General features: G+C 58.6%; 1 protein-coding gene across 2 annotated transcripts in view; it reads left to right on the forward strand.

The window, feature by feature from the left end:
• MACROD1 (mono-ADP ribosylhydrolase 1) overlaps window positions 1–23,746 on the forward strand; it is a 153,775-nt gene that overhangs the window by 76,646 nt on the left and 53,383 nt on the right. The window lies entirely within an intron of this gene.

The raw sequence follows: 23,746 nt of genomic DNA on the forward strand, positions 1-23,746 counted from the left end.
ACTTGGGTGCTTATTTGTGTCCCCATTTTACAGATGACAAACCTGAAGCTTCTTTTTGGGGGTGATGAAAGTCCTCTGGAATTAGATAGAAGCCATGGTTGCACAACTTTGTGAATACATGAAAAACCACTGAATCCTACACTTTAAAAGGCAAATTATTATCTTATGTGAATTATACGTATATTTTAGAGTTTGAACTTTACAAAGAAGCAAAAAAAAACAAACTTAGGTCCAGAGAGGGCAAAGAACTTGCTCAAGGTCTCAAAGGAACAAATAACACAGCTGAGGCTGGAACCCAGGTCATTTTAGCACTTCCCACGATGCATCCCTGCTTCCCTCATTTATGGTCAGAGATAAGCTTTACTCTTACTACTCCCTCACTCAAGAACTTTCACTGGCTCCCTACTGCTCCTTCCTTAGGCCCAAGAGTTCCTCCAGGCTTGGCTGTTCCTCCTGCATGCATGCTCAGGCGTGTCTGACTTTGCGACCCTGTGGACTGTAGCCTGCCAGGCTCCTCTGTCCATGGGATTTTCCAGGCAAGAATCCTGGAGTGGGTTGCCATTTCCTTCTCCAGGGGATCTTTCCAGCCCAGGGATCGACTCTGCATCTCCTGTGTTGACAGGCAGATTCTTTCCTGCTGAGCCACCTGGGCGGCCTGGCTGTACCTCCAGATAGAAGTGCCTTCCTCCTCCTCACCCCACCCCATGTGCCCCGCTCCCGCATCCACTGCCCAGTTCTGCCTGTGCCCAGCCCACCCCCTCCACCTATCCCTCTCCTCCAGGGGTCTCGGCCCTTCTAGGCTTTGTTTTGGCCTGAAAGGGCCTCTGGGCCCCAACTCTGCCTGTCTGTCCAGCCCATCTCCTAGCCCAGGCCCCTCAGTCTGTCTGTCCCAGCGTCACTGGACTGCTCTGTTCCATAGCAGCTGAAATTTCTCCAGCACTGGCTGGTCCCTCCACTTGGGACACTGCTCCTGCCTGACTCCCCCCAGCTGCCCTGGCTGACTCGTGCTCATCCCCTAGGTCTTGGCTGACACCCACTGCCCCCTACACGTGCCCTCATAGCTGCCCCTTCCGGCCTGTAAGCGCTGCCTCTAAATGTGTGTCTCCCTTTAACCACAACCTCTCCGAGGGCAGACCCAGAGGCAGCCCCAGCCCCAGCGCTGGGGAGCACACAGCTAAGGTGGGAGAGCCCCTAGGACCCTAAAACACCACGTGGGCATCTGTTTGGGCGGGAGCAGGGAGAGTCCACTCCAGTATCTTTGCCTGGAAAATCCCATGGACCCAGGAGCCTGGTGGGCTGAAGTCCGTGAGGTCCCAAAAGTCGGGCACGACTGAGCGACTGACAGAGAAGGGAGAGGCCTCGGGCCCTCCTCTGGACCCCCTCACCCCTACAAGCCCTTTCAGAAGTGACTGGATCCATCCACTTCTCTCGGGCCCACCTGTCCACCCTGCGCGCCCGCCCTTTCCTAAGCATCGCCTCTGCCCGGGGCCGCAGTGGCCTCTCCCTGCCCCTGCACAGCAGCAGGGCCCCTCCCGCCCCCCCACCCCGGGAAACTAAATCCCATCATAGCTCTCCTTTTAGAACAAATCCAAGTTCTTTACCAGGGTCCACCACGTCTCCACCTCCCCACTCCCCACCCTCCAGCACATGGCTTCCTCTAGGTCCTGGAACCAGTCCAAACCCTCCCCGCTCCAGGCTCCTGCTGTTCCCTCCATGGGTCTGCCTCCCACGTCAGCCTCTGCTGCAGCGTCTCCTCCTCCTCGGAGGGGCTCACTCCCCGCTGCCACTCATCCTGTATTTACCCTTGGCCTGTCTCCCAGCTCGGGTATCTCCCTCCCTTCTCTCCTGGGTACCCCTGCCTAGACCAGCTCCTCACACTCAATAAATACTTGTAGGATGCTGGGGACAGGCTCTCCTGAGGTGCTGTGGGCCACCAGCTAGGAGCTTCCACAGCCCCGTGGCTCCCCTGCCCGCAGGAGCCGCAGGAGCTGAGTGTGCCGGTCACATCGCCCCGGGCAGATCGCCCCAAAGATGGGCGGGACCCTGGGGGGCACAGGGCCACGTGCTGCCCACCCAGACAGCCACCCCTCCTGGGCATCCCTCTGGGGCTGCCGAGGGAGCCCAGGGCAGAATAACCAGATTAGCCTAAACGGCTCCTCTTGTTTCTTGGTGTAATTGGATTGAGGCCATGTTTCGGCGCAGCTGCATTTAATATCCTAACTCCGAGGCCGCCTCCCGACCCCGAGAGCATCGGCGGTGGAGGGACGAGAATGGGACTGGGTGGGGGCTTCTGCATAGAGAAGTCGCTGGGCAGGGGTCTCCCACCTCCCACCTGTGCAGAGGGTGAGCGTGCTCATCTCCCTGGGGGTGGGAGCAGGGTCCTTCTGAGCAAGGGACATGGCCTGTTCTTCCAGCTTCTCTGGGCTGAGCATGGGGCTGGACCCCAGGGAGGAAGTGCAGGGCAGTGTCCTAAACATGCAAGGTTGGGGGGCAGGGTGTATGCTCTGTTTATACCTGTGGACCAAGGACAGGACTCTTAAAGGGGCAGGCTATTCACAGAGCCAAGGCCTGGGGTGTGGGGAGGGCCCCTGGGACCCTGACTGAGGCCAGAATGGTCTCCTGAAGCCCACCCATTGCCATGGGAGGCCCTTGGCCCAAGTGTCCGGGCAGCAGCCTTTCCAGGCTCCTAGATGGACAGAGACCCAGGCTGGCAGTGGGATCCTCTGTCAAAAATGTCAGCCCAATACGAGGTGACCACGTGGTGATGGGCAGTGAAACCAGCTGGGTGCCCCCGCCTACCAACCTGAACTTACATGTTAGGGCCTCCAGAGACCACAGGGTGTTTGCACACTGTGTGTGCCCATGGGTGTGTCTGGGCTGAGCCTGCGTGCATGCATGTTGAGGGCAAGGAGCCTCCACGGCCCCCACCTTCCATCTGCAGCCTGAAGCCCAGCCATGTCCCCACAAATGCCTATCAGCTCTTGGCTCCTGAGGTCGCTCAGGCTGATGGGTGTTTAAAAAGTCAAGAAAAGCTTAAAGATAAAATTAAGAAAGGGGCATGGCTGGACGGGGAAAGGGCAGGGTGGCCTTGTCACAGGGTCCTTGATTCCCAGACACCTCTCCCCCAGGCACAGCCCCAGTCCCACCTGAGGCTGACCCTTCCGGCTTCCCAGTGGGTCACCTGTTGGGCAGGTGAGTCACTTGGCCTGGTGTGGCCAGTTCCTATCCAGCTGGCTCCTCCTGGAGGCTCAAGCTCAGCTCTGAAGATCTCAGGCGCAGAGCAGCTTCCCCTCCCAGCAGTGAGAAGGGGCTGAAACCCACTTGGGGCTGGGGAGTCACCCCAGGGTCGAGGGCACCGGCTGGGGTCTGTGGGCCCCTCACCAGGCCCCATCCCCCTCCCTCACTCCCACCCTGCTTCCCACGGCTGGAGGGCCTGGCGACAGCTCCCATCCATCACTCGGCCCTATTTTTAGGAGGTGATAACCCAGCTGTGAAAATTCACTCCATGCACATCCCTTCCACGTGAGGGAGTCTTAGCCCCAAGCCTGGGAGATGAGTGTGGGCGGGAGTAGGAGAAGGAGAGGGGTGTTGGAGGGGAGGTTAGAGAATAGACCCTCTGACTGGTTTGTGGTTTGTGGCTTGCGGCAGGCACCTAGCAGAGCGCACAGGGGAGCTGTAGGGATGTGACTGGGGGATGCTGGGGTTGTGATCACCAGCCTGGCTTCCTGGGGCAACCACAGAGCATGAGGGCTCTCTTAGGTCCAGAGTGTGGGTCCTTTCTTGGCTTTCTCAATAACAAGGCCCTGCCTGCTCTGGACCTCAGTTTCCCCATCTGTAAAGTGGGCTGTAATCTCATATTACAGCCTGGCTCTAACCCTCTGGGGTCCTTTCTGTCTCTTCTTTGTAGGGCCAGCAGATAAAAATATAGGAACCCACTTGCATGCATGGATGCTAAGTCGCTTCAGTCACGTCCGATTCTGTGCGACCCCACAGACAGCAGCCCACCAGACTCCCCTGTCCACGGGATTCTCCAGGCAAGAGTACTGTAGTGGGTTGCCATTTCCTTCTCCATAGGAACCCCCTTAAATGTGTGTTAATACTTCAGATGAGACTGCACGCATTCAGAGTGGTATGGCTGTAGACTTAAATGTGTTTTTTCAGACAAACAACCAATACTTTTTTTTTTGTATAAGTAAGCCCCAAAGATCACCTGGGGTGTACTTAATACTACAAAAATTATTGGTTATTTCTCTGAAATTGAAATTTAATTGGTCATCTGGTATTTTTATTTGCTAAATCTAAACTTTCTGTCCTTTTATCAAGTCTCTCTCCACCCCTCCGCCTGAGCCAGTCCGGCTGCTAAAGGGGCGTGGCCAGTAGGTGTCTGTTCCGTCCTGGCTGCACTGCCCCCTGCTCCTGCCCCCTCTCACTGAGGGGTCAGCTGTCACACCCTCCACCCTGGTGCCCTAAACTACCCAAGTCATCCCAGGGTTTGCTGGGAGCAGACCTCCAGCTCCTGAAGACAGACAGGGAGGGCCCATGTTTTCCCAGACACGTGACCTTGGATGATTTCACCAACCCCCTGTGCCTCAGTTTCCTCCTCTGGAAAATGGGGATGATAAGTGTCCACCACATAAGGATAGTGTGAGGATTAAGTGAGCTGACACTGAACTGAGGGCTTAGAGCGGTGACATCAGAGTTGGCCATCTCTAGATCATAAGTGCCTGCACAGAGGACATTCATTCATTCATCCAGAAGATAAGGAGGGCCCGTGACATGCCAGGCACTGCTCTGGGCACTGGCCACAGATCAGAGATCAGCACTCTGCTGCTCCGGGCACCTGGGAGCCTCCAGACCTGTCCTGCCCTCAGGGCTCTTGAACCAGGGTGCCGTGAAGGGGGTCTCTGACCCAGGAAGGGGGAGGTTTGAGGGAACCTCAGTGGGGGGTGCCTGATGAGGGGTCAGAAGGCCTTGCCTGGGAAGTAGAAACCCGCAGAGTGATACGAAGGGGGGTGGGGAGCGTGGGGCAGAGCTCAGTTGAGCAAAGGCGGGGAAGAGGTGATGGAGATGGGGTGGGGGAGAGCTGGGAAGGTCGCTGGGTCACCAGAACCCCAGGGCCAGACAGGCGGCTGGCAGGGTAAGACTGGGCTTGAGAGATGCCTGTGGCTCCGTAGCGATGGGGGCAGGGACCAGTGAGGAGGCAGCAGAGAAGAGTGAGAACAGCGTGGAGCGGGCCCTCTGGAGGCTGTTGCCTCCAGCTTCTGTCTACCCACGGCCAGGTGCAGGGTCTCCCTCCACCTCCTCAGGAAAAGTGTACATTATCACTTCAAATGATGAGGGTACAAGACAAGAATCCAGCCACCGAGGGCAGGGCCAGCAGGGCCAGGTAATCTGTCCAGCTCTGCCTGAGCCTCACTCAGTTTGAGCCTGTGTGCGGCTCTGCCACCTACCACCTGGGTGGCTTTGAACAAGTTACTTAGCCTCTCTGAGCCTCAATTTCCCCATCTGTAAAATGGGAATAACAGTGGATTGTGATAAGGATCCAAAGAAGGTATGTGTTTAAAGTGCCAGGCTTGGGACTTCCCTGGCCAGTCCAGTGGTTAAAACTCCTCGCTTCCACTTCAGGGAGCATGGGTTCAATCCCTGGTCATAAACTAGGATACCACATGCCATGCAATGTGCCCCCCCCCAAAAAAAAAAGTGCTCTTTTAAAAATAAATAAGGACTTTCCTAGTGGTCCAGTGGTTAAGAATCCCCCTGCCAATGCAGGAGACACAGGTTCAACCCCTGGTCCAGGAAGATTCCACATGCCACGGGGCAACTAAGCCTGTGTGCCACAACTACTGAGCCCATGCTCCCTAGAGCCCGCGCTCTGCAACAAGAGAAGCCACTGCAATGAGAAGCCCGCACACCACAACTAGAGAGTAGCCCCCGATCGGCGCAACGAGAGAAAGCCTGAACACAGCAGTGAAGACCCAGTTCAGCCGAAAATTTAAATAAATACAGTTTTGGGCTTTAGATGGTGCCCGGGGAGTGGTTCAGACCTAGGAGGGGCTCTTGCGGGCAGGCAAGTTCTATCCAGTTGGGGTGATGAGGGGTCATCCGGAGAGCCAAGTGGGTCCCAGCCTGTCTAGATGGGACCGAGGCTTCCTGGGGAGGGTCCTCGTAAGCCACCTGCAGGGTCAGCCACGCCGCCCATCTTTTCTGAGTAGGAGAGGCCCAGAGAAGATAGAATGCTTCCAGGGGCCATAGCAGAGACCAGCCTCCTTGAGGCTGACGTGCCCCGGTCCCCACACCCTCCCGTCCTGCAGGTGATGGGGTGGGTCTTGGATCCCTGACCTCCCTTTTCAGCCCTGGGGAAGTCAGGAGGGAACAACCCTTCTGGGCCCAGAGTGGCATCTCCTCGACCAAGCAGGAGACTCCCAGATGGAAAGAGTGTACTCAGGTCAGAGATGACAGAGGCACTCAGAGCCTTTCCCAGTTCCCAAGCTCCAGGAACGTGGAGCTCTGATAATCTGCTCGCTGTGAGTGAGGGCCACTAGGGCAGCAGCTCAGAGGCCCACAGGGCTGACTAATGGGGTCTGGCTCCCGGGAAAAGGGGGGTCTGACTATCCAGAGGGCTTCTCAGGTGGCGCCAGTGGTAAACAACCCCCCTGCCAATGCAGGACACTCGAGAGATGCGGGTTGGGTCCCTGGGTCGGGAAGATCCCCTGCAGTAGGAAATGGCAACCCGCTCCAGTATTCTTGCCTGGAAAATTCCATGGACAGAGGAGCCTAGCGGGCTACAGTCCATGGACTGTCTGAACACACTGGAAGGTGTGGGCCCTCCCTTAAGGAGAGCCTGGTTCAGTGATGGGAGAAGGGCTACAGAGGAGGGCATGCAGAGAGGGAGGTTGAGAACAGAGAGGCATCGCTTGTCCACCCGCATTTGCTGTGTGACCTTGGGCCAGAAACTCAACCTCTCTGAGCTCGTTTTCTCCTCTGTAATATGCAGACAAGTTCTCCCTCTCTGGGTTGGTCCTAGAGTCTTGTGGGATCCAGGGTGGGGGCACCTACTAGGGCTCAGTACAGAAACCTTGATTACAGACCTCAGAGGTGAGAGGGCAGGGGTCAGGAAAGTTCTCCCAGAGCTGGGGCCTTGAAGGATACATAGGAATTTGGGGAGTAGAAAATGTGAGGGAAAGTCCCATGTAAGCCCTGCCCCAGTAGAGAGAAGAGAGAACCCCATAAATAGGCTTCAGGGGCCTTGGGAAACCCTTCCTTTCTCTGTGCCTAAGTTTCCCCGTCATAAAGGGAGACCATTGCTGTGCACCAGCCTCAGATCTAGTTGTGACATTCCAGGTGACACTCCTTGGGGGAAGGCAGGACTAGGGTAAGAAGGGGGCAGCCCCACAACCTCCCTCTTTACGGGCTAGGCTGACAGGTGGCCTGTGGTGTGGACATCCTGGGGGTGGGTTGGCAAGATACCTGCCCCCTCTTCCCTGCCTGGACCTCCCAAGGCAGCCCCAGAGGCCAGGGCCTCAGCCCCCTCCCCCACACTCTCCTTCCAGCCAGGGCTCCAACCCCACAGCCCGGCTCTGGCACCTGAAAAGTTCCAGGGACGCTGGAGGCCAGTTTCTCTGCGGGAAGCTGCAGTGTTTACCCTGCAGAGGCCCAGCTTTTACTCCCTGAGAAGTGTGTTTAGGAGGCGAGAACCCACGCGCACACACACACTCACACACCATCTGACGCGCCAGACCACACAGGCTCCCCACCCAGCCGCAGCTGTGCGGCCCTAGCGCCGTCTACGGGCTGCGCCCACTGAACCAGGGCCAGAGCCAGGCAGCCAGGGCTTGGCAGGAACTGGCACTGATTCTGAATTAATAAGTTAACAAGGGCCGCACGTGACCTCAGTCAGCCCTTCTCCGAGCCTCCCAGCTTCATTCTGTCCATCTTACAGATGCCCAAACTGAGGCTCTGGGCAGCTAGGTAACCTGGCCAGAACCGAAGCCGGAAAGTGGCAAGTGGGGTTCAGAGGCAGACCTGTGGGACCTGGGGTCGGTGTTGGCTGCCTCAGGAAGGAGCCACGATAGGCATGGGGCAGCAGGGGTCTACAGAGACCACAGGACAATGGCTTGGGGACAGCAGGTTGGTTACAACCAGACACCATGTATCCAGCATCAGGCAGCCCTGGTGGTCTGAGCCTGGGGCCCCATGGCCCTCAGAACCCTGCAGTGGGGGAGGGATTCTGGGGGGATCTCAGGGAGAGGTCTCTGGCCCCCTCCCCTGGCTCCCTGCATCCTTTGAACCATCAGCACCTTCGTGGCCTGCCAGCTCCACCTTGGCTGATCACAGGTGGGGCTCTATGCTTCCCTGTGCTGTGTTTAGTCTCTCAGTCGTGTCTGACTCTTTGCGACCCCATGGACTGCAGCCCACCAGGCTCCTCTGCCCATGGGGATTCTCCAGGAAAGAATACTGGAGTGGGTTGCCATGGGAATCTTCACAACCCAGGGATAGAACCCAGGTCTCCTCCAGTTCAGGTGGATTCTTTACCATCTGAGCCAACAGGGAGGCCCACCCCTGGGTCACAGGACCCCTCATAAAATGGGGCAGTTGGAGCAGATCAGGGGTCTTCACTCTCAGGGGACTCACCTTGAGAATCTGATCCTGTTCCTGGACTGTTCCTGGAAAATGAACCCTCTCCCTGAGATACTCAGGTTTACCAGGGAGTCTTGGGGTTCACAGACCCTCAAAAGACCAGGTGAGGGGCCCCTGGGCCACACGTGGAGTGAAACCGCAATTGGAAGCAAAGGAGAAAGAAATCCCAGATTGGATGGGGAGCAGTTGCCCTTTCCTGCGCTCCAAGTGCTTTCGACATCTTCTTAACTCATTTCATCCTCGGAACAACCCGATCGCCCGGGGGCGGGGGGGGGGTGTGTGTGTGCCCTTTACTACCCCACCTCAGACTAAGGCGCCGAGAGGTGAAGCAACGCGTCTAGGGCCACACAGCGGGAAGCGGCAGAGCCGGCATTTTAACCCAGCAGTCTGGGCATTTAACCGCTGGGCTTAATTTGCATGGTGAGTTCAGAGTGTATGGTTTATCATTACGCTTCCTGACTTACAGAGATGCCACGTGTTATTTTTTGTGTTTATCTGATGTTATGTAATTATTTTAATCAAAAACAAAAAGAGCTGGATCAGCTGACCTCCTAATTTTAGCTTCTGGGATTCCTGCACTTTTGACTTCGCAAGCCTCCTCCGGGTGCCGCCCCTAAAAGTCCGCGGTCCGAGGCCTGCCTCCGGGTGCCCCTCCCCGCCGCCGCCCCGGCCCCGCCCCCGGCCCCGCCCCCAGCCCGCCGCCCCGCCCACTCCTCTGGCTGCGGGCGGGGCAGGGCCGCGCGGGTTAGGAGTTCAGCAGTCGATTCGGGCGCACATCATCTTGTCTGCCGGGAGGATTTAGTGCGCGGTCGGTCAATAGTGCGTTTGTTTTGTTATCGACCTGCCGGCACAGCGCAGGAGCCGGCTGGTCCCCCTCGGCCGCTCAGGCCTCTCGGAGCCTGGAGCTGGAAGCGCCACTGGGCGGGTTGAGGGGCTCCTTATGGCGCCCTTGAGAGGGGCCTCCCACCACTCCAAAACCCCCGAGTTCAGCCTGCCCTGGTGAGTCCCGACTCAGGGCCCCCCACGGGCCCAGTCTCCTGCCTCGCCTGACCCTTGGGTCTCCTGCTGGACAAAGGGCACCGGTCCCGTGGAGACCCCCCTCAACCACTTTGCAGATGGGGAAGCTGAGGTCCAGAGAGGTGCCATGGGAGGAGCAGGAGCTGCCAGGAACAGGTGCCCCGGGGTCTAGGGAAGGCCCCGGGTTGGACCCAGCCCAGTTGGCAAAGGGACTCTGTCTGTCCTTGGCCTCAGCCTGACCCTGGCCGGACCGGGTTACAGGGAAAGGTAGACACTGGGTCTCTGGCCGTGACCTTCACTCATGCGTTCATTCAACACTTACTGTCAGACAGCTGCTCTGTGCTGGGTAGAAATGGAGAGCTGGTGCTAATGGGGGGGTGTAGGGGAGTGGGGTTCCCTGGTAGCTCAGGCGGTAAAGAGTCTGCCTGCAGTGCAGGAGACCCGGCTTCGATCCCTGGGTGGGGAAGATCCGCTGGAGAAGGGAATGGCAACCCACTCCAGTACTCTTGCCTGGAAAATCCCATGGACTGAGGAGCCTGGCAGGCTACAGTCCACGGGGTCACAAAGAGTCGGACACAACTGAGCTACTTCACTTTCACTATCACTTTCATGGGAGTGGGGAGTGCTTTCAGCTAGGGGTGCCCTGGGAGTCTGGAAGGAGTTTTCTGAGGGGCTTCCAAGGGATGAGTAGAACTTTGACCAAGGCAGAAAGGCACTCCAGGCGGAGGGCCCCCGCAGGGTAAAGGCCTGGTGTCCCACATGGAAGCTCAGGGAGAACCGAGGGCTGACTGTGGCCAGCACGGGAAATGGGAAGGTTTGACGAAGTGTATGCACTGCTTTTGGCAGCAGTGACTACAGACCGCCCTCCTCAGCGTACCGAGGAGTACAGCCCCTCGAGGACGCTGACCCCAGCATCCCCTTCCCCAATAGTGTCCCAGACGGGCCGCTCCCACTGCCCCACTCCTCCTCCCTGTCTCCCCCCCTACTCCAAAATGACAAAGAGAAGAGAAAAAAAAAACTATTATTATTCACGCCCTATCTCCCAACCAAAGTTATTAAATTTCATTCCACGAACAAATAAATCCATTTTTATTGCAGCGGGAGGAGCAGGCAGCGGTTTGCTGTTTCACGTTTTTTTATTTTTCAAAGTCCTGTTAAACCTGCCCCGATTAGGTGGGTGGCCCCACGGCCCCAGCATGCCGAGTTGATTATGGTGTTTCCTTCTTCACCGCTGCAGCGCAGACCTTCCCCCAAACGGCCGGCGGAGCAGATCCTGCTGGACCTGCCACTGGCCCTCAGGTGACCCTCCATTCACCTGCAAGCAGGGTGGGGAAGCTTCCGGACACCTCTTGTGTGTCTGGCATTTTATAGTTTTTCAGACACTTCCCACGCATTTCCTCCCCATGCCTAGCCCAGCCATTTCACAGGAGAGGAAACCCCAGCTCAGAAAGGCTCTGGGGCTTGCCCGAGGCCAGGAGAAGCCTAGCCCTCCATTGCAGCTCTGTGGGCCTGCGGGTCGCAGTCACCTCACTGTGCAGCAGGAATTCAGATACCATCTCTGTCACTCACCAGCTTTGTGGCCCTGACCACACAAGCTGGCGGGCGTCTCAGTTGCCACGTGTGTAGAAGGGATATAATAATAATAGCATCTCCTCCCTAAGGCCGCCGTGAGGACTGAGATGCCGGGAGCCCTTAGCAGAGAGCTTGGGACCTGCCAACGCCTCTCCCCCAGCCCCCCAGCTTCCAACAGGTCTCCCCCCACCACTCTGCTCCCCTGCAAAAGGACCTGGATCCTGCGCCAGAGGAGGGTGGGGGTTAGGGGAGCACGTGCCTTCATCGCTGAGGTCTGGGATGGGCGCCCAAGATAAATCCTCGTCGTGGCTATTTTTTCTCCCAAAACCATTTGCTAAAGACTTAATGACTGTCAATAAGTAGCTTGTTGCATCGGCAGCACCGTGAGTTCACAGAGGTTCACGATGAAGCTTTGAGGGGACCCAGCTGCCCAGACCAGGCTCGGGGGTGCCACCGTGCCCCCCTCCCACGTGGGCGCCCCGCTCTGCACTTGTCTTTACAGGGAGGGGACCGCTGCCCGCTGCCCAGGTCAGGGGTCCAGCCACTGCAGCCCCATCCTGCACAGTGGCCCCACATCTGGGAGGAATGCTTGAGGGGGGTGATGCCCCCACCTCCCCACCCAGGCTTCCAGCGGCTGTGCTCACCCGTGACCCACCCTCTCCTGGAGTGGACCAGGGAGGCCGCCCACCCCACCAGGCACAGACAGCGGACAGGCTGCATCTCGGCCAGGCCTGGCAGCGCCTGCCCCTCCCGGTTCAGAGCTGTCTCGGGTGTCAGATGGGCTGTAATCCCAGGTGAAGACATCTACCGCGCCCCCCAGCTCGCGTGCACACACACACAAACACACACACACCCAGCACCTTCCTGCTCTCCCTCCCTCTTCTACCCTCCCTTCGGCTGGGGGAGGGGGTCGCCCACATTCCCACCACCTCCCATCCCCTAGGCTCTGTCTCCTGCCCCATCCTTCCTCACCCCGCCCTGCCGCTCTTCCCTGGGGAGTCCCCCTTCTCTTCCCTCCCAGATTGATTAGCTGGTGGCACTGTCAAGAAAGGCAGCTCCAGATAAGGCTCCCAAGGCTGCCTGTCGGCACCTGGGGCCGCTCCAGCCTGGGGAAAAGGGGGGTTACCATCTCCCGCCAAGTCCCCTGCAGTTCTGAGCACTGCCAGCTAAGCCCAGAGGCTGGCCCTGGCCAGGCTGGAAGGGCTGCTGGGGGGCGTCGGCCCACATTGGGGGAGGGCATGCCCATCATGGGATGCAGCCCGGACCTGAGCACCAGGCTGACAGCCAGCCAAGCCCCAGCTCCTCCGCCCTCAGCAGGGAGAGAAAGAGAGAGACACAGCCAGAGAAGTGAAACCAGGACCCTCCATGCTGGCTGGAAGAGATGGAGGCAGAAGCCCCTCAGCATGCAGAGCCCTTCCTGTTTCTGCCTGTGCCTCTCTGGCCTCAGTTTACTTGTCAGCCGAATGGGAACGCTGGCCTTGCCGGGTTTGCAGGGTGATCTGAGACTCACTCAGCAGTAGCTACATGTGACTGCGATAACAGCCTCCATTGTCATCCCAGGCTCCACCCTGCACCAGGCCTTACACGCCCAATATCCCTTGGTTCCTGATGCCAGCTGGCAACACAGGTGTGACGGACAACTTCATTTTAAGAGGTTGGGGCATGATGAAAGCTGGGCCAATGGCAGGTAGTAAAACAGCCAGGGTATCTGCCAGGGCTGGTAGGTATAAGTGTCCCCCAAGGTGTAAGGGTGGGCCTGGCAGGATGCTGGGTGTGGTCAGGGCCACCTCGCCCCCAGCTCCCCAACGCCTGGCACAGAAGGGGTTTCTGGCACTGCCCAGAGGCACCACGTCACCTGAACAGAAGGCAGAGCCCCTGCCAACACTCCCCTCGCATGACTCTTGCCAATTCAAACGCTGTATCTCAACACCATTAATTTACATTTTGATTCGACTTTCTTAATTTTACTCTAACTTTGCACGACTCTGGTTTGAGAATCATTTTAATGTATTTATCTGTGAGGCAATTTGTTAAATAACCCCCAAGACTCGGTGGTTTTCCGTTCTGAGCTTTTATTGCCAGGCTGTTTTAAATTAAATTAGTTGTCAGGGTCCCTGAGTGCATTGTAACGGGGATGAGTTCACTGCAAGCCCACTCGTAAAAGTTGAGCGAATGCAGGCTAAATGGACAGGAGCAGGAAGTGGGCCACTCAGCTCTTCAGGGACCCCCTCAGGGCCCATTTTGGGGGTGCAGGGGGTGGTAAGCTGCCCGCAGTCTGCAAAGCGAACAGCTCTGGTGAGGGTGCACGTATGTCCGACTCTGCAACCCTACGGACGGTAGACTACCAGGCTCCTCTGTCCATGGGATTCTCCAGGCAAGAATACTGGAATGGGTTGCCATGCCCTCCTCCAGGGGATCTTCCCGACCCAGGGATCAAACTGGTGTCTCTTCCACCTCTTGCTTTGGTAGGCAGGTTCTTTACCACTAGTGCCACCTGGAAAGCCAACAGCTCTGGAGCCACCCCCTCAATTCCCAGGTGGGGCTATGCCTGCCTGCAAGGCCCCCAAGGGCCAAATGAGTCCGATGCTGCAGACTGGGGCAACTCCTTTCTTGGGCTTCTGCTGGGGACACCAGGTGATGTGTGTGCAAGAGCCACCGGCCATCACCCCCTAAGGGCAGCAGGGAGCCAGAGCCTGGTCTCTGCTTTGGGTCCCCAGCCCCAGGGAGAACTGTTGGCAACTTGGGAGGTAGCTGAGGTCTGCCCTCCCTTGTTCTGTTGTCTGAACTGGCGTCTGTACTGGCTGTCACCTGGGCCAGGGGCATGATTTGTGAACCGAAAGGCACAGGTATTGAATCTATATTTCATTTTCACATCAGTAGCTGCTATTTGCCTGATAATGGACTCCCCCTCACTGCTCTCCAAGGGAGACCGAGCAGTGGGGAGGAGGCCAGTGTCCTGATGACGAAGCTGCTATGCCCATCTGGCCAGCAGGTGCCCAGAAAGGCTATCCCCGCCCACGTCCTAGCGCTGCCTGCCCCTACAGGTGGGCACCCTGGCCTCCCACCCCCCACCATCCAGCCTGCCTCACCTCCAGCTGTATTCAGCCAAGCCAGTCCCAGCTCAGGAGGAAACAAGACCCAGATTCTGCCCTTTAAACCTCACATACCGTGGGAAGCTGCCAGCCCCTGGCAAATGGACAAGGACACTGGTCACTGGGAGTCACTGGACTCCCCACTGGCCTCCCCAGGCTCCGCCCAGCGTGGGAGAGGGGCTGGGATTTTGGTGACGCTCCGGCCCCTCCTTAGCAGTGCCTGGCAGGGACAGACACAGCAGGGTCCTGTGCACGGGGAGAGCAGGGCCCCTGGTTATCAGCGTGGGCACTGCCGCCGGATGCCTGGGTCTGAATCCCAGCTCTACTGCTCTCCAGCTGAGTAATCTCAGGCTGTCTCCTTTCCAGGCAAGCAGCCCTTCTGTAAGATGCGTCCTCAGAGGAGGCTTGTGAGGATGAAGTGGCTCCAAGTGTGCAGAAGCACCTGGAAGCAGTCTGCCTCCCTGTGCTCTCACCCTTCCTGGGGACAGACATCTCCCCAGGAGAGTAACTCTTTAAATACCTTTAGAGCCACTTGGCAAACTCCTATTCATCCATCAATGCCCATTCAGAGGTCGCTTCCTCTGGGAAGCCTTCCTGAGGCAGGATGAGTAGTGCTCTCGTGGTGCTGCAGTGAACCTTACCACATCCTCTCCCACCAGCTGGTTGTGCGCCGAGGGACAGTGGAATCTTTTTCATCTTTTAAATCTTCTCTAACTCGAGACATGGAGAATGCAATGGCAACCCACTCCAGTACTCTTGCCTGGAAAGTCCCATGGACGGAGGAGCCTAGTAGGCTGCGGTCCATGGCGTCACGAAGAGTCAGACATGACTGAGCGACTTCACTTTCACTTTTCACTTTCATGCATTGGAGAAGGAAATGGCAACCCCCTCCAGTGTTCTTGCCTGGAGAATCCCAGGGACAGCGGAGCCTGGTGGGCTGCCGTCTATGGGGTCGCACAGTCGGACATGACTGAAGCAACTCAGCAGCAGCAGCAACTCGGGACAAGCACACACTCTGCCACATTCACCGTGGCCTTCATGGATGCTGGGTTTGGGAGGGGAGGAAGGAGGAGGGAAAGCTTAAAAGGCAGATCTGACCACATCAGTCCCTGGCTTATAGCCCTCCAAGCCCCCGGCCACCTCTGGACAAAGCTCAGCCTCCTGCACATGGCCTGCCACCGCCCTGCCCCAGTCTGCTGCCCTCCACCTCACCGCTCACGCTCAGCGTTCCCCCCACTCTTGACCTCTGCACTTTGACCCCTGAGCCTCTCCTACCCTGGCCCTTCTGAAATGCTGTCCTGCAGCCCTTTCCTCGGCTACCACCACCGCCGCACCTCCAGATCCACGTCCAGCCCATTTCTGCTCTGGAAAGCCCTTCTGAGGCCCCCAAGTCGGGCACCTGTTATGGTTTCCTTCATGACAGTCCATGTCCCCAGCACCATCGCTGCCCCATGTCTGGCCTGTCCCCCCACTAGACTGCACTGGGCCGGGGGGAGGACAGGACCCGAATCCATCTCAGGGACCACAGTGTCCCTCCTGCCTGGCTGGCGTGTCCTAGGTGGGCTTTGGAGGCCTTCGATGAATGAATGGAAGGAAGGAAGGAAGGAAGGAACGGACATATGATTGATTAAGGTCTCAGGGGAACTCTGGGCTCCTGGCCTCTGAGTGCCCAGGGCGTTGTCTGGCGGCCCCGCTCTGCCAGCCTCCCCTGGGAGTGGGCGTCAGGCCTCACTGCCTTCCGGTGAGGCAGGGGAGAGGGGGGCTGAGAGTGCTCTCTTTTCTGTGCTGTTTCACGTCTGGCCCGAGGCCGCGCCCTCTGCCCCTGCTCTTGACGCTGTCGGGACGCGCTCTGGGTTTTCACAGGGCTGGAGAGGAGACGTCACAACCAGCAGGCCGGTCTCGGGCGTGTGTGTCATGCACACACACACACCCGGCCCCACAGGCCCAGCCAGGGCAGGCCCGAGGCCTGAGGGCTCTGGCAACTTGGCCAAGAGAAAACAAGAGACCGCTTGTTCCAGTTGCAAAAGGCCAAAGTTGAGGAGTCAGGTCCCCAGGGCCCCAGCCCCACTGTGGACACGGATTAGCCTCCCAGACCCCATGCCCCCTCCCTGTGGAGCCAGAGGCACTGGACACATCTACCCAGAACAAGCAGAACCCCCACAGCACCCGCAGGGCTGCACACGGAGCTGGCATCGCTTGCTTGCTTGCTTGCTGTCCCCCAAGCCCGGGCTGTGCAGTTTGGGAATTCCCCCCCACCCCGTTCGCTGATATTTTATTCATGTAAACCCAGCCTGCATCTATCCTCAGAAGACAACAGAGAAGACGCAGAACAGAGGGGGAGACACAGAGGGGCTCAGAGAGACTGAGGGGCTCAGAGAGGGCACCTCAGGTATGTGTGGGTGTCCCTGTTCAAAGACAGATAACCTACAAAGATCCAGCGAGATGCGCTCTCTCCCCGCGGCCGCCTGACAACAAGGGGAGCCGTCACTGGGATGCGATTCATTGTCACCTCTTCGTCTATCACTGGTTCCTTTTCAAACCTCTCCACAGCTCGCTGGGGAGGGCCCAGCTCATCCCCTGCCCTCTGCCACCCTCTCTGGGGCCAGGGAGGAAGCGGGAGGCTTTGTCTGTGCTAATTGCATTGTTAGACCGAAGGTGCTTATGCTCGGCTGTCTAATTTGGGGCCTTTATTAAACATGATTGCTGGCTGACAGGCAGGCAAGAGAACCAGCCTCGCTGCCCGTGTAGGGGGAGCCGGATTCAGCACACGGTGAGGCCTGTCCCTGCAACCCCCCCACTTCCCGCCCCCTCTGGCACACACACCCATGTCACCCACCCCTCACTCGTCTCCAGAGGGTTTTATTCCCACAAGGGTTTCAGCAAGCAGAGGGGGAAGGAGTGCTAGGAGGGTCACTGGCCAGTAATGGGGACTTCTTGGGGGCCTGGAGACTGACCGCCGTCCTCTCAGGCCTTGATGAACTCCTGTTCATCCTTCAGGAAGAAGCACAGCGTCCCCTCCCCTGCAAGTCTTCCTCCTCTCCTTCCTTCATTCCTTGGGCTGCCCTGACATCTGGTATAGATGCGGGGTGTTTTCAGTTGACGCACGAGTGGCACTTCCAATGAACAGGCAGTCTTCCAGGTGTTTTATAACTGTTAACTCCTGCGGGCAATATTAACCCCAGGAGGAACACACTCTCCGCACTGCTCAGATGAGGAAACTGGCGCACAGAGAGGGTCAGTGACCAGCCCAAGAGCGCACAGAGCCTGAGTCTGCCCTGCTCCTGCGTCCGTGCCCTTGGCCGCTCAGCCGTGACCTTCCCATTGCCCACACTGCACTGAAAGGCTCCATTCGGAAGGAGACTGCACCGCAGCGATTGAGCTCCTGAGCCCTCCCACCACCTTAACCTCCCCACCGCTAGGAGGGGGGGCAGGAGGTGGGGCCTTGTCCCCTTGCGGCTGGGGTGTCCCATGTGTCAGTCTCATTGAATGTCAGCCTGTCAGTGTGGCTCTAACCCCTGCACCTGGAACCGAGCCTGCACAGGGTGGGTGTTCAGGAAGTGCTGACCGAGTTGTTATGAGCACCTCACTCTCACCCCAGTGTGGGTGCCAGCATGCAGGAGGAGGCTGGGATGAATTGGCTGAAACCTGACATTTCCTTCAGCCTCGTATGTGGTGGGATGTGCCCCGTCCACATCCAGGTGGTCCCAGGGTGTGGGCGCAGGACTTGGCAGATTCGGGATAAGCCCAGCCCAAGTCGGCCCACAAACGCGGGGCTCCCTCTGGGAGGCACCCAAGGCTCATCACTTGTTCAGTGATGCCCACACTTCACATTGATTGAGCACCTACTACATGCCAGGCACTGTGCAAGGTGCAAGGGGTTGCTTGGAGAAGCAAGGGGAAGGCGCAGCCTTCACAGGGTGGCGGGAGCAGGCGCTTGTGTGGGAAGACAACCGGATACCCAGCTGGAGGAGTGAAGAGGAGGGACCCCTGTCTAGGGAAGTTGGAGAAGGCTTTACTTAAGAGGGGGCCTCTGAGCAAGGCCAGGCGGTCATCCAGGTAGAGAAGGGGCCAAGGCATGCCACGCAGAGGCTTGGACAGTCTCAGAGGCATGAGCAAGGCGGTATTTGCTTGGAAAATTAGCCAACAGAAGGAATGGAAAGGAGGGTGGTGGGGTGGCCAGGTACATGGGTGTGTCGGTTACTCCTTGGAAAAGTACACTGGAACTTGATATTCCACTAAGGGATGCTCGAAAAAGTGCCCTGGCTGCCTAAACTGGGGCCTAGAAAGATGTTTTAAAATGCAGATTATCCCACCCACAGATAATCCAATCCTGCAAATTGTGGGGGTTGGGGGGGCGACACCCAGGACCATGCATTTCCAACAAGGCCCTGGCTAAGGCGGCGTTAGAGGCAGATGACTTAGAAGGCCCGAGCCGGCGCAAGGAGTGACCCGAGGCTCCGGAGGCTGGCCTGGCGTCGCAGCAGGCCAGGCCTGATCCTCTCCACTAGCAGAAGGGCCCTCACCTCCAGCTGGGGGCAGGACGGAGGCCTAGCGTGAAGGAAGGGCGGACGGCAGCAAAGTCAGCGCGCGGCGCATCCATCTGCCCTGACAGCCAGCAATTACACCGCGTGATCGCCAGATTACTCCAAATGCATTTATTACAGGGGTTAGAAGCGGGGGACTTATTTACTGGCAAATCCATACTCATTACAAGACTCAGCCTAGCCTAGACTGAAAACAGCTCAACTGAAACAAATAATTACCAAAGTCCTTCCAGCACGAGGCTCTCAGGTGGTTGGGGAGAGCGGTGGAGGGGCGCCGGGCACTTTCCATGAAGAAAAGGGAGGAACAGGCCTCGGGTAAAGGATACCCCGCCACCCGCCTGAGACGGTGCGATGCGCATGCCCTCCCAGGATATGAATATGCAAATAAGCCCCGCAGGGTGGGTGGGCTGACACGCTGGGCCAGGAGGGCTTGGGTCCGCCGCCCACACCCGTCGTGGCGCACACCCGCGTGGGGAAAGGGAGCGACCTGGGACAGCGTTCCAAGACCCGGCCTTGGAGGTGCAGCGCACGTCCTGAATTGTCCCAGGAAAGATACACCGGGCGGAGCACAGAGATCAAGCCCCCAAGCTGAATGAATGAAAGGATAGCCTAGACAGTCCTTGCCTGGATCTCACAGGTCTGAGGACGGCTGGGGGGTGTGAAGAGGCCACCTCCCAGGGTATCGCGGGGCTGGGGTCTTCTCCGTGTACTCCTACCAGGCGCACACAGTTCTGACCTTGTAGCCACACAGCTGACAGATATTGGGCATCCTGGGCGCTGTAAACTTGGGGATAGCACACTGGGGCCTCGGGCCTTCCGCACCCACTTGGAACTACGGGATTACAGAAAAAAAAAAAAAATCAAAGACTTTTTTTTTAAGGACTGATAGACCTCGCCTGGACTCCTGCTCCCATTTGACAGATGAGAAAATTGAGACGGGCCGGCCGCAGTCTGCGTGCACGGGAGTGCAGCCCCTGGGCCTCCCGGATGGCGGTATCGCCAACTGGTGCTCTGCGTGGAGAGCTGTCAGGACGATTGAAATGTGGGCTCGGCCTTTCTGCCCGCTGGGCAGATGCTGGCACTACCACCCGCGCCTTAAATATTCATTCACTTGACAGAACACTAATTAAACAAAGTAAGGTGCATTATTACTTGATTAAAATTTTTATTGGCAGCTTAATTGGTCTGTTAGTTGCCCCTTAGGGAGTTGGTCACCCGCTTCCCCCTCCCCACGCCGTGTGGGAGGGGGCCCCTAGCCATCCTTGTGCCTCCTAGCCCTTCCCTGCCTGTGAGGCCATCCGGGAGCCTCGCTCCCCTGTACCCCAGCAGCAGTAGGGGCGCCGGGGGCGGGGGTGCCTCGAGCCTCGCCCCAAGGCCAGCAGAGTGGGGAGGCAAACAATCAGTGCCTAGGGGCAGGCCTCTGGCCATCAAGCTGGCCGGGGCTCCACCTCTGAATGCGCATCTCAAACACCTTGGAGAGGGAAGGGACCCAGACTTGGAGGGGAAGGCCTCAGTTTGATGGGCCTGGAGTGGCTGGGTGACCTACCCATCTCCGGGCCTAGACTTCGGGTTCCCTCTGTGCTCCACCGCAGGGCTGCCCCCATAGGCCCTCTATCCAGGCACCTCCCTGCCCACAGCCTCTGTTCCCCCAGTCAGAGTGGGGGTGCCCTGCAGGCAGGTGTGGCTGGGGGACCCAGAGCTCACCTGGCCCAGCTGCGGAAAGACCTGGGAATGCCCCCGCAGAGCAGATCCAGTCCCCCACCCCCTATATAAGTACCCCTCTTGGGGGCTTGCCACCCCTGGAGTCAGTGGCTAGACACACCCACCCTAAGTGCAGCTGGAACCTGCGGGCTCCCTCTCCACAAACCACACCTCACAGGTGCGTCTCCTGCCTCCCCCTCGGGATGGTGGTGGGCTGGAGCCAACCTTTGCCCCTCTCAAACCGGCTGCCCTTTCCCTCTCTCATCTCCCAGGTCTAGCTTCTGGAGGGCTCACGTCAGAGGAGAAGGACCAGGGGCTACCCTACACCGTTAGCACTAGTCAAACCCCTGGGTAAGCCTCAGTTTACATGCTAAGTCGCTTTGGTCGTGTCCGACTCTTTGCAACCCCGTGGACTGTAGCCCGCCAGGCTCCTCTGTCTGTGGGATTCTCCAGCCAAGGATACTGGAGTGGGTAGCCATGCCCTTCCTCCAAGGGATCTTCCCGACACAGGGATCGAACGTGCATCTCTTATGTCTCCTGCAGTGGCAGCCGGGTTCTTTACTACTAGTGCCACCTGGGAAGCCCGGAGTCTCAGTTTACCCCAGTGCCCGAACTCATCCAACAGGCATGGCTCGATTGTGGGGTGCTGAGGCAGGAAGCTGCCCTCTCCACTCTGAACTCTCATCTCACCTACTGCCTGGGCACTACCTCCATCGCCCCACTTTACAGATAAGACAGTGGATGCTGAGGGGTCAGTGACATGTTCAGGGTCGTCTTGGGTGGGGGGCGCCCAGGAGAGAGAGTAAGCAGGCTGGGGGTGGGGGAGTGGCAAGACTGGGGAATGCTACTGGAAAACCAGGGGTGAGCAAAGCTCTGTCCGTATGCCAGCACGCCAGCTCCTTAGCCCATTCAGCAAACTGTGAACCCACTCTGGGGGTGGGGCCGGGAAAGAAATGGGCCTTCCCAGGATGGCCTGGGTCTGGGTCACACCCAGACCTCCACCATGCCTGCTGCCACCCCCACCCCCATTGCTGACCCCACTCACCCCGCTGCGGCCCGCTCCAAACCTGCCTGCCTATTCTCCAGAGAGGCTCCAGGCCTGGCTGATGACAGAGGAATCGTCTGGCAGCCCCAGAAGCCGCCGCTGGCAAACAGAAGGCGAGGTAATTGGCATCGCCGGCTACGGGAGCAGGAAATGAGCGGCCGCAGCCCGCGCGGAGCGGGAAGCTGTTCAGTGTCATCGGCCTTATCTGGGAACAGGCTGCCCAATTACAGGGCCCTGCCCGCTACACCCAACAGCTGCCGGCTCCCCGCTGGCCCCCTCCCCGGTGTCCTCACAGCATCTCGGGGCCTGGAGGGCATCTGCTGCCCCTGCCAGAAAGGACCAGGCAGCTACCCAGGGAGAGGCCTGCCCTGATAGCCACCATCCAGGTACGCAGCACAGGTGCGCGCCCCCCCACCCCCAGCCAGGCCTGGCATACAGGGCAGCAGTCACCAGGTCCGGCCCTCCTCACCTCCAGCTGACTGTCCAAGCCGAGCCCTGCCCAGGGCTGCCTCTTCTCCTAAGTGTCAGGAGTACTCAGGTCAGGAGCCGAGATGAGAAGAGAGGGGCACACAGTTGGGTCCCCGGCCGCCCCATCTCAGGGTTCCCTCACGGGAGAACGAGCGGGTCACCCTGCTCAGATGCCTCACCCCCTCTGCCAGCCACCGAAGGAGAGGATTCATAACTCCGTGGGTGGACAATGCTCAGAAACGCAGCGCCACTGGGGGCTGTGATAGTCTGTCATATATTAGGAAAACAGGACGCTAATGGGCTTGCAAGTGCACACAGCGCAGCCCGATATTAGCAGATCACGCTGTGACTAACAGGCTGGGGAGGGGACAGCTTGCCCAGGAGGGCCGGGCCACCCTTCCAGACCAGCGATGGCCAGGGAGGGTGGCGCCTGGCCGCGCCGTGTGCGCTGCAGAGGCCCAGGTGTGGCACGCGGGAACAAGAAAATGTCTCTGGAAGTGGACCCGACTTGAGTTCAAATCCTGTGCCTTCACCATTTTGGCCCTCCACTTCTGCATCTGCCCGCGTGGTCGTGAGAACTCAGCAGGCTCCTGGACCGAAGGCTCAGACAGCACTGAGCTCGGAGTCAATGCCCAACAAATGACGGTCCCCGCCCCTCTCCTCCCGCAAGCGCTCCAGCATCCCTGTGTATCAGGCCCTCCTTTCTGGGAAGGTCTCTGTCAGAACTGCAGACGGAAAGGAGGACCCTGCATGAGGGATACCTTCCCACAGCCCTCCTCCACCATGGCCCTCGGGGTGATGGGTGCCAGGGCGGGGTTGCCTTAAGGACACACACTTAAGTGTCCTCTGGGGCTCCCCGAGTTGTTTAAGAGTTCCCTTCCTTCGTGTAAGAGTCTCTGTCCTTCATGTGAGAGTCCCCTTCCCTTCTTCAGACAGAGGGGCCAGATTGCCTCAGGATCTCACCCCTCCGCCCCTCTCTCTTGGCCTGAAAGGAGGCCATGATGGTCTGTTTGGCCCCAGAGAGCCCTGACTTCCCGGGAGCTTCCCCTGGACTGGGGTGGGGGGGTCTGTCTGGCTCCTCTCTCTGTCCTAGAGCTGGCCCCGAGTGGTCGCTTCCCACAAGCTCTGGTTCCCCCTCAGTGAAACTGCTTATCAAGCCGTGCACAAACAGGGCAGGCGAGGGTCCTGCCAGTCCCCTGGCTTGAGCACAGGAACCTCACTTTCTAAGTCCCCAGATGGGGGAACTAGGAGGAACTGCATTAGGCTGTCCCCTCCCCTAAATTCAGCCTCCAACCTGCTCGCCCCAGAGACCTGCCAGCCTTATAAACTAGCAGCTCGCTGAGGCCAAGAGTGGCGCAGGGGCGACCCAGGGTCACCTGATGGGCATGCTGAGAGTAGGCTTAGTGATAACCGGTGTGGTGCAGACTGGCCTGCAGGGAGAGGCCTGGTGGCAGGGCGACCAAGGGAGGCTTCTTGGCGGAGGTGGCATGGGAGCAGAGACCAGAAGGAAGGCCATGCAGGCCTGGGGCTGGGCAGGGGTGCTGGGGTGGGAAGGCCGGGCCTGTGTTTGTGGCAGTGTGTCTGGAGTGTGGACCAGCCATGAGCCTGGAGCCCTGAGTCTGGGAGCATAGACATGATTGATAAGACAGACTGGGAACCTTCCCTGGGGG

Source organism: Moschus berezovskii, chromosome 25, assembly GCF_049115385.1.
Source record: "Moschus berezovskii isolate FMDL1 chromosome 25, NW_MosBer_1.0, whole genome shotgun sequence".
NCBI classification, from domain to species: domain Eukaryota; kingdom Metazoa; phylum Chordata; class Mammalia; order Artiodactyla; family Moschidae; genus Moschus; species Moschus berezovskii.